The sequence below is a fragment of the Bos indicus genome, chromosome 27 (assembly GCF_029378745.1).
Source record: "Bos indicus isolate NIAB-ARS_2022 breed Sahiwal x Tharparkar chromosome 27, NIAB-ARS_B.indTharparkar_mat_pri_1.0, whole genome shotgun sequence".
NCBI lineage: Eukaryota > Metazoa > Chordata > Mammalia > Artiodactyla > Bovidae > Bos > Bos indicus.
Genome location: NC_091786.1, coordinates 15,458,695 through 15,474,319, shown reverse-complemented (window position 1 = coordinate 15,474,319; position 15,625 = coordinate 15,458,695).

Here is a 15,625-nt window from a genome sequence, read left to right as displayed (position 1 = left end):
GTTATGATCTTGGTTTTCTGAATGTTGAGTTTGAAGCCACCTTTTCCACTCTGCTCTTTCACTTTCATCAAGAGGCTCTTTAGTTCTCCTTCCTTTCTGCCATAAGGGTGGTATCATCCGCATATCTGAGGTTATTGATTTTTCTCCTGGCAATCTTGATCCAGCTTGTGTTTCATCCAGCCTGGCATTTCTCTTGATGTACTCTGCATATAATTTAAATAAGCAGGGTGACAATACACAGCCTTGATGTACTCCTTTCCCAATTTGGAACCAGTCTGTTGTTCCATGTCCAGTACTAACTGATGCTCCTTGACCTGCATACAGATTTCTCAGGAGGTAAGTCAGGTGGTCTGGTATTCCCATGTCTTTCAGAATTTTCCACAGTTTGTTGTGATCCACACAGTCAGAGGCTTTGGCATAGTGAATAAAGCAGACGTTGATGTTTTCCTGAAATTCTCCTGCTTTTTTGATGATGCAGCAGATGTTGGCAATTTGATCTCTGGTTCCTCTGCCTTTTCTAAATTCAGCTTAAACACCTGGAAGTTCACAGTTCACATACTGTTGAAGCCTGGCTTGGAGAATTTTGAGCATTACTTTACTAGTGTGTGAGATGAGTGCAATTGTGCAGTAGTTTGAATATTCTTTGGCATTGCCTTTCTTTGGGATTGGAATGAAAACTGACCTTTTCCAGTCCTGTGGCCACTGCCGAGTTTTCCAGATTTGCTGGCATATTGAGTGCAGCATCATCTTTTAGGATTTGAAATAGCTCAACTGGAATTCCATCACCTCCACTAGCTTTGTTCATAGTGATGCTTCCTAAGGCCCACTTCACATTCCAGGATGTCTGGCTCTAGGCCAGTGATTACCCCATTGTAATTATCTGGGACATGAAGATCTTTTTTGTATAGTTTTTCTGTGTATTCTCGCCACCTCTTCTTAATATCTTCTGCTTCTGTTAGGTCCATACCATTTCTGTCCTTTATTGTGCCCATCTTTGCATGCAGTATTCCCTTGGTATCTATAATTTTCTTGAAGAGATCTCTAGTCTTTCCCATTCTGTTGTTTTCCTCTATTTCTTTGCACTGATCACTCAGGAATGCTTTCTTATCTCTCCTTGCTATTCTTTGGAACTGCATGTATCTTTCCTTTTCTCCTTTGCCTTTAGCTTCTCTTCTTTTCACAGCTCTTTGTAAGGCCTCCTCAGACAACCTTTTTGCATTTCTTTTTCTTGAGGATGGTCTTGATCACTGCCTCCTGTACAGTGTCACAAACCTACGTCCATAGTTCTTCAGGCATTCTGTCTAACAGATCTAATCCCATGAATCTATGGGTCACTTCCACTGTATAATCGTGAGGGATTTGATTTAGGTCATACCTGAATGGTCTAGTGGTTTTCCCTACTTTCTTCAATTTAAGTCTGAATTTGGCAATAAGGAGTTCATGATCTGAGCCACAGTCAGCTCCCGGTCTTGTTTTTGCTGACTGTATAGAGCTTCTCCATCTTTGGCTGCAAAGAATATAATCAATCTGATTTTGGTATTGACCTTCTGGTGATGTCCATATGTAGAGTCTTCTCTTGTGTTATTGGAAGAGGGTATTTGGTATGACCAGTTTGTTCTCTTGGCAGAACTCTATTAGCCTTTGCCCTGCTTCATTCTGTATTCCAAGGCCAAATTTGCCTGTTATTCCAGGTATTTCTTTTCTTCCTACTTCTGCATTCCAGTCCCCTAAGATGAAAAGGACATCTTTTTGGGGTGTTAGTTCTAGAAGTTCTGGTAGGTCTTCATAGAACCGTTCAACTTCAGCTTCTTCAACATTACTGGTTAGGGCGTAGACTTGGATTACTGTGATATTGTATGGTTTGCCTTGGAAATGAACAGAGATTATTCTGTCACTTTTGAGACTGAATCCAAGTACTGCATTTCAGACTCTTGTTGACCATGATGGCTACTCCATTTCTTCTAAGGGATTCTGGCCCACAGTAGTAGATGTAATGTTCATCTGAGTTAAATTCACCCATTCCAGTCCATTTTAGTTCTCTGATTCCTAAAATGTCAATGTTCACTCTTGCCATTTCTTGTTTGACCACTTCCAATTTGCCTTGGTTCATGGACCTAACATTCCAGGTTCCTATGCAATATTGCTCTTTACAGCTTTGGACTTTACTTCCATCCACAGTCACATCCACAACTGAGTGCTGTTTTTTTCTTTGGGTCCATCTCTTCATTCTTTCTGAAGTTACTTCTCCACTGATCTCCAGTAGCATATTGGGCACCTACCAATCTGGGGAGTTCATCTTTCAGTGTCCTATCTTTTTGCCTTTTCAAACTGTTCATGGGGTTCTCAAGGCAAGAATAGTGAAATGGTTTGCTATTCCCTTCTCCTAAAAATTTAGGCATATGGATAAACCCAGCTCCAAGGGTGACTGGGAGATACAGTCTTTTATTCTGAGTAGCAATGTGCCCAGCTAAGCAAGGGAGACAGGTGGAAGGGCAGATGGATGTTGTAGTAACTAAGTATCTGCCACATACTATTTAGTAAGATACTCTATCTGTATTCATGAAGGTTTTACTGTTTCAAGGTCAGGAGGGGCAGCCGTGAGGAGATACCCCTCCTCCAAGGTAAGGAGCAGCGGCTGCACTTTGCTGGAGCAGCTGTGAAGAGATACCCCACGTCCAAGGTAAGAGAAACCCAAGTAAGACAGTAGGTGTTGCAAGAGGACATCAGAGGGCAGACACACTGAAACCATACTCACAGAAAACTAGTCAGTCTAATCACACTAGGACCACAGCCTTGTCTAACTCAATGAAACTAAGCCATAACCTGTGGGGCCACCCAAGACGGGTGGGTCATGGTGGAGAGGTCTGACAGAATGTGGTCCACTGGAGAAGGGAATGGCAAACCACTTCAGTATTCTTGCCTTGAGAACCCCATGAACAGTATGAAAAGGCAAAATGATAGGATACTGAAAGAGGAACTCCCCAGGTCAATAAGTGCCCAATATGCTACTGGAGATCAGTGGAGAAATAACTCCAGAAAGAATGAAGGGATGGAGCCAAAGCAAAAACAATACCCATTTGTGGATGTGACTGGTGATAGAAGCAAGGTCCAATGCTGTAAAGAGCAATATTGCATAGGAACCTGGAATGTTAGGTCCATGAATCAAGGCAAGTTGGAAGTGGTCAAACAGGAGCTGGCAAGAGTGAATGTCGACATTCTAGGAATCAGCGAACTGAAATGGACTGGAATGGGTGAATTTAACTAACATGACCATTATATCTACTACTGCGGGCAGGAATCCCTTAGAAGAAATGGAGTAGCCATCATGGTCAACAAGAGTCTGAAATGCAGTACTTGGATTCAGTCTCAAAAGTGACAGAATAATCTCTGTTCATTTCCAAGGCAAACCATACAATATCACAGTAATCCAAGTCTACGCCCTAACCAGTAATGTTGAAGAAGCTGAAGTTGAACGGTTCTATGAAGACCTACCAGAACTTCTAGAACTAACACCCCAAAAAGATGTCCTTTTCATCTTAGGGGACTGGAATGCAGAAGTAGGAAGAAAAGAAATACCTGGAATAACAGGCAAATTTGGCCTTGGAATACAGAATGAAGCAGGGCAAAGGCTAATAGAGTTCTGCCAAGAGAACAAACTGGTCATACCAAATACCCTCTTCCAATAACACAAGAGAAGACTCTACATATGGACATCACCAGATGGTCAATACCAAAATCAGATTGATTATATTCTTTGCAGCCAAAGATGGAGAAGCTCTATACAGTCAGCAAAAACAAGACTGGGAGCTGACTGTGGCTCAGATCATGAACTCCTTATTGCCAAATTCAGACTTAAATTGAAGAAAGTAGGGAAAACCACTAGACCATTCAGGTATGACCTAAATCAAATCCCTCACGATTATACAGTGGAAGTGAGAAATAGATTTAAAGGACTAGATCTGATAGATACAGTGCCTGATGAACTATGGACGTAGGTTCGTGACATGGTACAGGAGACAGGGATCAAGACCATCCCCATGGAAAAGAAATGCAAAAAAGCAAAATGGCTGTCTGGGGAGGCCTTACAAATAGCTGTGAAAAGAAGAGAAGCAGAAACCAAAGGAGAAAAGGAAAGATAAAAGCATCTGAATGCAGAATTCCAAAGAATAGCAAGGAGAGATAAGAAAGCCTTCCTCAGTGATCAGTGCAAAGAAGTAGAGGAAAACAACAGAAAGGGAAAGACTAGAGATCTCTTCAAGACAATTAGAGATACCAAGGGAACATTTCATGCCAAGATGGGCACAATAAAGGACAGAAATGGTATGGACCTAACAGAAACAGAAGATATTAAGAAGAGGTGGCAAGAATACACAGAAAAACTATACAAAAAAGATCTTCATGACCCAGATAATCACGATGGTGTGATCACTGACCTAGAGCTAGACATCCTGGAATGTGAAGTCAAGTGGGCCTTAGAAAGCATCACTATGAACAAAGCTAGTGGAGGTGATGGAATTCCAGTTGAGCTATTCCAAATCCTGAAAGATGATGCTGTGAAAGTGCTGCACTCAATATGCCAGCAAATTTGGAAAACTCAGCAGTGGCCACAGGACTGGAAAAGGTCAGTTTTCATTCCAATCCCAAAGAAAGGCAATGCCGAAGAATGCTCAAACTACTGCACAATTGCACTCATCTCACACACTAGTAAAGTAATGCTCAAAATTCTCCAAGCCAGGCTTCAGCAATATGTGAACCGTGAAATTCCAGATGTTCAAGCTGGTTTTAGAAAAGGCAGAGGAACCAGAGATCAAACTGCCAACATCTGCTGGATCATGGAAAAAGCAAGAGAGTTCCAGAAAAACATCTATTTCTGCTTTATTGACTATAGCAAAGCCTTTGACTGTGTGGATCACAATAAACTGTGAAAAATTCTGAAAGAGATGGAAATACCAGACCACCTAACCTGCCTCTTGAGAAACCTGTATGCAGGTCAGGAAGCAACAGTCAGAACTGCACATGGAACAACAGATCAAAGGCTTTGGCATAGTCAATAAAGCAGAAATCCATGTTTTTCTGGAACTCTCTTGCTTTTTCGACGATCCAAAGGATGTTGGCAATTTGATCTCTGGTTCCTCTACTTTTTCTAAAACCAGCTTTAACATCCTGAAGTTCATGGTTCATGAATTGCTGAAGCCTGGCTTGCAGAATTTTGAGCATTACTTTACTGGCATGTGAAATGAGTGCAATTGTGGAGTAGTTTGAGCATTCTTTGGCATTTTCTTTTTTTGAGATTGAAATGAAAACTGACCTTTTCCAGTCCTGTGGCCACTGCTGAGTTTTCCAAATTTGCTGACATATTGAGTGTAGCACTTTCACAGCATCATCTTTTAGGATATGAAACAGCTCAACTGGAATTCCATCACCTCCACTACCTTAGAATGTACTTGCTGCTGCTGCTGCTAAGTCGCTTCAGTCGTGTCCGACTCTGTACGACTGCATAGACGGCAGCCCGCCAGGCTCCCCCATCCCTGGGATTCTCCAGGCAAGAACACTGGAGTGAGCTGCCATTTTAATGACACTTAAATATGGTTAAAATGGTAAGCTTTGTATTATGAATATTTTACCACAATAAAAAATGCAAAAAAGAGAGAATGCATGAAGTAATACATAAATTTAAGTGGTAATAACAATAAACAATGCATAATGAGAAGTTGATAAATCAGCTCCAGGGATTAAGTTCAAAGTAGGCAGAGTCTGCTTCCTTCCTGGGTCCTTTATCCTACCACTTATACCTATCAATTATTATAAATTTATTCTCCCACTTCTTCACCCCCCTTCTTGTTTTTAGGCAGAGAAAATTATAAAGTGTAAAATAAATTGAATGCATTCAGCCTGGGGAAAAGACGATTTGGAGGAGGCCATGGCAGGTGTGTTTATATTTACAGGGCTGTCAGGTAGAGGAAAGAGGGGGCTTATTCTGTGTGTTCCAGAGTCAGAAATAGGATTTCATGGGAAGCAAATATTTCCTGCCTTTGAAAAAGGAATAACATTTTGAAATAAATGAAATAGTCTGTCAGTGGAGAATACTCCTTGGAATGGCAGAAATGGGCAGAGGGAGGCTGGGGATGTTGCAGAGGCGGTGGCTGCATTAGATAGGATGTTGGACCAGGTGGTCTCTCTATTAGCATCGCAGCAGGAAAAATGAACTTTCGGCTGGGATTTTGAAGACTGGTTAAGGAGGGATCTATTTTCACAGATATGAATAAGGTTGAGGGAGCCTGTTAGGGATGTTGAGGTACCCAACAACTAACAGTCACGGAAAGTCTTCACCATTAGGCCTGAAGTAGCAAAGGAAGGCAGTGCAGTTCAAAGGAGAGAAGTGTGTCTCTCTACTTACTATGTAAAGTGTTTAAGATTAGTGCCTAGCACATAAAAGTGCTATGTATAGATTTTTGTTATTATTATTAGGAACTATTAAATACTAGATAATACAGAAGATAATAAAGCAGAGGATGCAGAGCAAAGAGAATGGTGATTACGAGCATGATAGCAGTGGTAGGACTGAATCAGGAAGGCTGGCGAGCAGAATGGCTAATACTGGAGAACCACAAGTTCTGGGCAAAGGGAAGATACTAGCCACCAGCACCTCCTAGAATATCGGTCTTCAGGGAAAATCAAATGACCTTTCAGAAAGTGCACTGTAATGGCCTGTGTAATGATAAATATAAGGCTGAGCAAGTTAGAGTCCATTTTGCAGTAGTAAAATTATTAGTATGGATTCTAATAGTTGTGGATGATTTAAAGACAAAAAGCAGAAATAAATGATGCTTAAAAGAGTCAGAAACAAAGTATCCAAGAACTCAGGCTCTGGAATCAGACCAGTACAAGTTCACATCGGGCTCTGCATTTACTATTTTCCAACCTGGGGAGAAGGCAATGGCACCCCACTCCAGTACTCTTGCCTGGAAAATTCCATGGACGGAGGAGCCTGGTAGGCTGCAGTCCATGGGGTCACTAAGAGTCGGACACGACTGAGCAACTTCACTTTCACTTTTCACTTTCATGCATTGGAGAAGGAAATGGCAACCCACTCCAGTGTTCTTGCCTGGAGAATCCCAGGGATGGGGGAGCCTGGTGGGCTGCCGTCTATGGGGTCGCACAGAGTCAGACATGACTGAAGTGACTTCGCAGCAGCAGCAACCTGGGACCAGTTACTTCATCTTGTTGATGACCAGCTTCCTCCTTTGGAAAGTGGAAATAATAATACCTACCTCGTAGTTAAATTTTGAGTCTGAAATGAAATTACCTATGGTAATTGCTTAACACAATTCCCAGGACTTTCTAAAGCACCAGTGCATATTGTTGCTTTTGCTTACTGCTATTATTACAGAAAAAGAGAATGAATACCTGTGCAGAACTTGAAAAGGGTGAGTGCAGTAAAATATTGACACCTTCTTGCTTTTAGTTGCTCTGTAGGAGATCAGGGCTTGAGCTGTTGTTCAGTCATTAAGTCATGTCTGACTGCAGCACCGTGGCCTGCAGCATGCCAGGCTTTCCTGTCCAGGGCTTATAAAGGACAGGTTTCGAGTATCTTTGCCTGTGCAGAGTCACCCTAAGGAGCAGTGTCCTGTGATGCACTCATTGAACCAGAGCATCTGCTCGTGATCAACAAAAAGCTCTTGTAGCACTCAATGAAAAATCAAAATATTTAATGATTAAATTTAGGACGTGAGTTATATTTAATTTTGAATGATTATTTTGACATTTCAAGCTAGCAGACAGCATTAATGGATACTGGTGGTGAATATTAATTGGAAAATTGATACTTCCAAAATTTTGTGATTTGTATTCAGCTAACTCCTTCCTGAGCACAATCTATTCCCTGAACAGTCTTATGGCGCTGATTTTTAAAACAAGTCTCTTTTGGTGACACCTGCTAATTTCTGCCCTCCGATTTATTTCCAGCAAATCACACTTCATAGATTAAAAGAGAATGAGAAAATGATGGAGGGACTTCCTTGGTGGTCCAGTGGTTAAGACTTCGCCTTCCAGTGAAGGGAGCAAGGAGGATCTGATCCCTGGTTGGGGAGCTGGGACCCCACATGCCTCCCAGCCAAAAAGCTAAAACATAAAACAGAAGCAATGTTGTAACAGATTCAATAAAGACTTTAAAAATGGTCCACATTTTGAAAATCCTTAAAAAAGAAAATGATGGAAATTTTCCTCTTCTCCCCTTACCCTGTAAAACATGTTGAGATTGAAATTTTTCACCTGGAACTTTTTTTTTTTTTAACTTTACAATATTGTATTGGTTTTGCCATATATCAACATGAATCCACCACAGGTATACACGTGTTCCCCATCCTGAACCCTCCTCCCTCCTCCCTCCCCGTACCATCCCTCTGGGTCATCCCAGTGCACCAGCCCCAAGCATCTAGTATCGTGCATCGAACCTGGACTAGCGACTCATTTCATATATGATATTATACATGATTCAATGCCATTCTCCAAAATCATCCCACCCTCTCCCTCCCCCTCAGAGTCCAAAAGACTGTTCTATACATCAGTGTCTCTTTTGCTGTCTTGTATACAGGGTTATTGTTACCATCTTTCTAAATTCCGTATATATGCATTAGTATACTGTATTGGTGTTTTTCTTTCTGGCTTACTTCACTCTGTATAATAGGCTCCAGTTTCATCCACCTCGATTCGGTGCTTTCACCTGGAACTTTTTATAGTTACTACTCGTTTGTAAATTACTTACAGCACATAAATTAATAGATGAATGTCATTTTTCAAAAAATGACATGTTCTGTCTTCTTGTACCAGGAATAATAAATTGCTCTTTTCTTTTTAAAAAGAATTTTTCCTTGTTTATTTTGTTTTTGGTCGCGCTGCGTCTTTGTTGCTGTGCAGGCTTTTCTCTGGTTGTGGCAAGTGGGGCCTGCTTTCTCGTTGCTGCACTCGGGCTTCTCATTGCAGCAGCGTCCCCTGCTGCAGGGCACGGTCTCTAAGGTGCACAGGCTGCAGCAGTTGCTGTATGTAGAACAGCAGTTGCAGTTCCTGGCTCTAGAGCACAGGCTCAGTAGTTGCGACACAGCAGCTTAGTCGCTTCCTGGATCAGGGATCAAACCCGTGTCCCTTGCACTGGCTGGTGGATTCTTTACCAATGAGCCACCAGGGAAGCCCTATTCTTAAGTAGGTATTTTTGTAAAATTCATTGGAGAAAATCTCTATTTTTACTCATTATGTTCTCTGCTGCTGCTGCTAAGTCCCTTCAGTCGTGTCCGACTCTGTACGACCCCATAGACAGCAGCCCACCAGGCTCCTCTGTCCCTGGAGTGAGTTGCCATTTCCTTCTCTATATGTTATTAAAATAGAATTCTCATTAGTCTGGAATAATGGGAAAGAAGACTCATCTATTCAACATGGAGAAAAATTTAAATGTGCCTCTTCAATACTTCAAATACATCACTATCTGTATATAAATGAAAACCAAACTAGGAATAAACTATTAATACTTTAAAAATTCTGGTTCAAAGCAGTCATATATTACATTGAGGTGTGTAGTGTACCATAAACGAAATAGAACTTTTAACGTATAACAATTAATGATGGGATTCAGAGGACTGAGACTACATCCAAAGAATTAGTGATTATTTGAAGCTTTGGTTTATAACTGTTATTGGCTTTAGACCACTTATCCTCTTACTCTCAGGTATTTTGAGGTTTTTATTCTTTAGGTAGCTTGGTATTTAGTGCCAAAATACCTACAACTTTCAAAATAATAGGGGATACATTATGTTCAGCAATGTAAAAATGTCCTCTATATTTTTCCTTTTTACCTTTTAAATTTAGTAGTTTGTTTAGTACTTGGGTGTTAATCTATCATATTTTAGGGACCAAGAATAACTGAACAGGTAAAATAAAATCTTGCTATTATATTCGAAGACATTTATCTTTGATTCTTCTTTATTTTCTTTTTTTCTTTTCTCCCCAACTTGAGGAAAACTTACTTCTTTGTAGTTCAAGAAAAATTGCTAATTCATCTCAAGAGACAGCTACATATTATAAAATGCAGTGTTTCCCAAGTCACATCATTTGCTTAGCATCCCTTACCATTTGAGTAGAAAGATTCCTCTCCGGGGACCTTTGGCTGTCATATATCTCTTGCAAAGTAAGCAGGCGTCTCTCCTTAAGGAGAACTCACTGGCATGGAGTTTCTGGCCTCAATATGTGTGGCTTCTTGTCTGAATCCCCCACGCTGACTTCTCCTATTCTCCTCCTCCAGAGGTCATGGCCGACACAGCGTCCCCACTGTGCTGGGTCAGCAGGAACACAAGGTGACCATTTTCCTTCTTCATTATTTGCCTAAACTTAGAGAAAATAATATCACTATTGATTTCGCCCTTGGGTTTCCTCTAAAAACTGTGTTGCTATACAGTAATTATTTGTTTTCACACCATAGACATGTCTGAAAAATAAAGATGAATTCTCTGCTTCTCTGTTTGAGCAGGACACTGTTGAATAAATGAGCACGATACAGAATGGCTGATAAATTCTCCTTATTTCTCCAGGAGTCACATTGAGACTGTTTCAAGCATGTACAAGATCAAGCATCCATTAGACCCTTTCTATTTCTCGTAAGTTTTGTGTGGGTTTCCCTAGAACTTTAGAAGTGCTGTGTCCTCTTTCAAAAATTAAATTAAATTAACTAAATAGGGAAAGAAACAGTGCCTGCATTTTCTCGGGTTTCCCCCGAGGTTTCTTTTATCTGTTTAAACTAACCAGGGATTTTTCACATATTGACATAAGCATTCATTTGCTAATTTCTTGGACACTAAACTGTGTGGAGCCTTCCCCAGAATCTTGAATGAAGCTGTAACACTTGGGTCCTCAGGGCTGCATAAGTCCTGCATCATTCCCTGCACACATATGGTTTTTCCCTCTATCTCCTTAGATAAAAGTCAGTGCTGATCGCCTTAAGGAAAAGAATGAGTTAAATGGACCAATATTCTAGGCCTAGATGCAAAAAAGAAAAAACAGCCTTTTCAGAAGGCCCTTAGCACCTGCAGCAGCAAGGTCATTTGCACATACATAAATAAATAAATTAACAATGAATAAATAATTTAATCCTGGCCACACAATGCCACCTTGCAGATTTGATCCTTTGCAGCTCCCAGTGAATTTGTCCATTTCTAATTCTTTTTGATGAAGTCCTCAGATACTTGCTGACTGTCAGGCTCATTTTCGTATTGTTTTCGCTTGATTACTTCTGTATGACCTGAGGTCGCCCTTAAAATCCACATCTCCCGTGAAGACTCCAAAAGGCCTTCTTTCTAGCACCCTCCTAAACAAGGATGGAAAGTGCGTGTCGTTTCTCCACACAAAAGCATGGGAGGTTTTCCATCACTAGCCTCCTAAAGCAGCCCAAGCGCAAAGATAACTCATTAAGGGGTACCATGTTTTCGAGGCCTGTTTATCCATGCACTTGGGTGTGCCTGTGGCAGGTCTCCCAGGTCCTGGAGGAGTTGGACCACCTCCCCTCTGACCCTGCTAGGCATCCTATAGGTGATGGCACCGGCTCATGGTGCCTTCCCACCCAAACGTTTGCTGCAGGCTCTTTGATCTGAGGTCTTTCTGGTAAGAGCTTGGCCTTCATGGGAGGTGGAGAAAGAATGGGGAATTACTTGTTTCTTTTTTTTTTTTAAGCTAGTTTACTTGTTTTTTAATTTAAGCTAATTACTAAAGTTTTAAGCTAGTTACTTGTTCTCTTTTTTCAAGCTGAATGTTGCCAGTGCGCACATTCAATTTAGGCTGTAAGCCCACCAGCAGGAGTGTCCTAATTCTTAAGTTTCTGTGATGCCCACATCTGGGCTGGGTCTGAACCTTGTGTTAGCTAAGCCTCCTCACACGGCACCACCGCTGCCCACTCGCTGGTCATTCTCCCCACTACCAAGAGGTCAGCTCCTTCAGTGGGGGAGGAAAAGGAGGTTGAGACCCTGTGTTGGCTGAATACAGTAGCCTGCAGTGAATGGGAACACCTTCCTCACTTGTTTTCACTGAAAAATGCACAGACTGTTAAAATCGGTTGTTCAATATCCTTCAAGAGTGCTGATAAAGTTTTCCATGATTTTTGACAAGTCGTATGGATTTTCAAAAATATATGTTTGTAATTTTTTTCTCCTTCCTTCTTCTGGACCATGGAATAAGAACTTGCCAAATTTTATGGGGTCTTACACTTTTTACTTTTTAGTAAAGGTGAGTCTCTGGAGTATTTAAGGAAGATGCTAATGAAAATTGTAGTACCATATGAAAGTTTCAAAAAGTAGGCTCCAATACAACATGGAAATCTATTGCACAATTAAGTTTTATCATCTGCATATGATAAAATTTGGGGCATGGATTTTCATATATTTTAGTGCATTTTGGCAATTTTCCAGAAAGACGATTGACCTAGGCTGAACTATCAAAGCCCTCTAAGAATTTGGTTCCACTGTCTGAATCCTATTAGTAAAAAGGTAGTCTTGGTCTGAGATGAAGTCAGGATACCTTGTCCATGAAACCCTTTGGCTCAGGAATTTCTGGAAGGGGAACTCTCTGACCAGAGTCATACTTCCTCTGCTGATGGTCTTCCAGTTCAAGCAAACCTTCAGGCAGCAGGAACCAAAAGTCATGAATTACATCAGTCTGTGTCGTTTCTGAACCATTTAAAAAAAACAACCAAACAGCCTTTCATCCTCTGAAAGATCCATCGTTGTGGAATGGTAATGACAAAGGGAAATAGAACTTCAAATGCTTGCATTACCAGTTTGTGTTCAATGGGCATGTTTCTCCCACATTATGCTGAGCGCTCTGAGGCACTGGGGCCCTTACAATTTCACATTACTAAAGAAAGACACAGGGTTTTATGAAACGATTATACCTTTCTTTTAAGGGGAGAGTTACCCAGTCTTTTTGATGAAAAATCTCTGTTGGATGTTTTCTGAGCTTTGTGAAAAGCAATTTATGAAAAGTCAGATGAATCTACACTCCCAGAAAGAAGACTGTAGCAGAGACCCCCAGAAATGGTAAAAGTGCTACAAACACGTCACGTGCTAAATCCTAATAGCACTTCTAGCTTTTCCTTATTTTGGAAGTTATAAAACATTTCAAATTTACAGAAACATAGAATGATATAGCAAGCACTTATTTACCTACTACTAGTGTTCTTGCCTGGAGAATCCCAGGGACGGGGGAGCCTGGTGGGCTGCCGTCGATGGGGTCGCACAGAGTCAGACACGACTGAAGTGACTTAGCAGCAGATTCAACAGACGTTAAAATTTTGCCATATTTGCTTCATCTCTTCAAAAAAAAAGTTACAGATGCAACTGAACCTCTCTTGGTCTCCCTTCCTATATCATATTCCCTTCTGAGCCTCCTCAAGATAATTCTAGTTTTTAAAGAAACCTTACTTCCATTCTCTTCTGTTTTTTACGAGAGTGTTCTTTTTTTGGCTGCACTGGATTTTCGTTGCTGAGTGCAAGCTTTCTCTAGCTGCGGCTAGTAGAGGCCACTCTTGTTTGCGGTGTGCAGGCTTCTCCCTGCGGTGGCCTTCTCTTGTGGATCTTGGGCTCTAGGCATGCAGACTTCAGTAGCTGCAGCACACAGGCTCAGTAGTTGAGGCACGTGGGCCTAGTTGCTCTGCAGCACATGGGATCTTCCTGGGCCAGGGACTGAACCTGTGTCCCCTGCATCCACTGAGCCACCAGGGAAGTCCCCATTCTCTTTATTTTCATAATTCGCTAGACTCAAAGTATAATTTCAGTTTTGTAAATATACTGTGTATACACATGTACACAGAGCAGAGAGTGAAGAATGTAAGTGAAAAGGTCAACGGTTGATTTTTACCAAATGTGAGATTTTTCTTCCTTGTGCTGTTGACCTAAAACAAATGGACTTTCAGTTACTTACTCTCCAGCAAAAATGGGCTTATTTGGGATCAACAAAGAATTGCATTTCTAGGTCTGTAACCACGGTGAGCCAGGAGCAAGCCCCTGCACAGCAAGGAGAGGAGAAGAGGAGAAAAGTAAGTTGGAGTGAGGAATGGGACTATCATAAGCAAAAGAGTCTATTGGAGGAATTGAGAGGGCCAAGTATGGTGGCTCCTCATTGGCTGAGTTGTGACAGTCTCTTATTGGCTGAGCCCTTGTCAGGCAAGAAATGGAGTCTTTTTCCTATTGGCTCTGCTGCCTTCCTAGGGCATGAGAGCTCCCGCTTCTGGCCTCATGACTCTTTAATTGAGATTTCTGTTTATTAATTTTTACAGTGCGAGGTGGCACTAGTGGTAAAGCACCTGCCTGCCAATGCAGGAGACCTAAGAGATGCGAGTTTGATTCCTGGGTTGGGAAGATCTCCTGAAGGAGGGCATGGCAGTCCACTCCAGGATTCTTGCCTGGAGAATCCAGTGGATAAAAGACCTGGTAGGCTACAGTCTGTAGGGTCTCAAAGAGTCAGGCATGATTGAAGCAACTTAGCATGCATAGTACTTTAATTTTTACATGTTATCATAGGTCACATGTTTAAGTAATGACAAGTAATTATAAAGTAATAATTAGGTATCGTCCCTGTAGGTCAGACAGTAAAGAATCTGCCTGCAATGCAGGAGACCCAGGTTCAATCCCTGGGTTGGGAAGATCCTCTGAAGAAGGGAATGGCAATCTACTCCAGTATCCTTGCCTGGAGAATCCCATGGACAGAGGAACCTGGCAGGCCACCGTCCATGGGGTCACAAAGAGTTGGACACGACTGAGCGACTAATACTAATTAGGTAGTAAGTAATGATAAAATGTTATGAAATAATATCCTTTACTATTTCTAAAAATAAAAGTACTATATCATATGGAAAAGTATGTCAAGGCTCTTTCTAACTCCTAAGAACAGTCTTTTCTGTACCTACTCCTAACTTCTTGCTTCCTCAGCCAGAAGACATAAATCAGTATCAAAACTATCAGGCACAGATTTAAACCAACAAATAAATAATCAAACTAGTTTCTAGGAGATGATCATTATGAGATTCTATAAACCTCTTTTATCAACAAATATGATAAGTAGCTAAACCTGAGTCTGATGACAAAGGACAATATCCAGACATTTTAAAGAATAAGGCCAGGAGCAAATTGGAAGTTCTCAGAAAAATGTTAAGGAACTAGAACTGGAGGATAACTGATAAGAAAAATTCCAAGATCTGTGTCTGCAAGTGAAAGTGAAGTCGCTCAGTCGTGCCCGACTCTTAGCGACCCCATGGACGGCAGCCCACCAGGCTTCTCCATCCATGGGATTTTCCAGGCAAGAGTACTGAAGTGGGGTGCCATTGCAGTGTCTGCAAGGAAGGTTTATTAGTGAGGACTGTTACAAGTGCTCAGAGAAGTCAGTCTTTGATACATGTACTTGATAAAATAGATGGCTGTTTCATTGAAGGAGAGGAGGAGGTCTGTTATAAGGAGCTTCTAGCCTACTGTCATCTTTGTATGAAGTTAAGAAAGGTGTCTGCCACCTCCTAGGGGGACAGAGCTCCATGTTAGAATACAGCATTTAGGCTTTGAGCCCTCACAGATCATTGTTTTCTGGTGCAGTGCCACTGTGT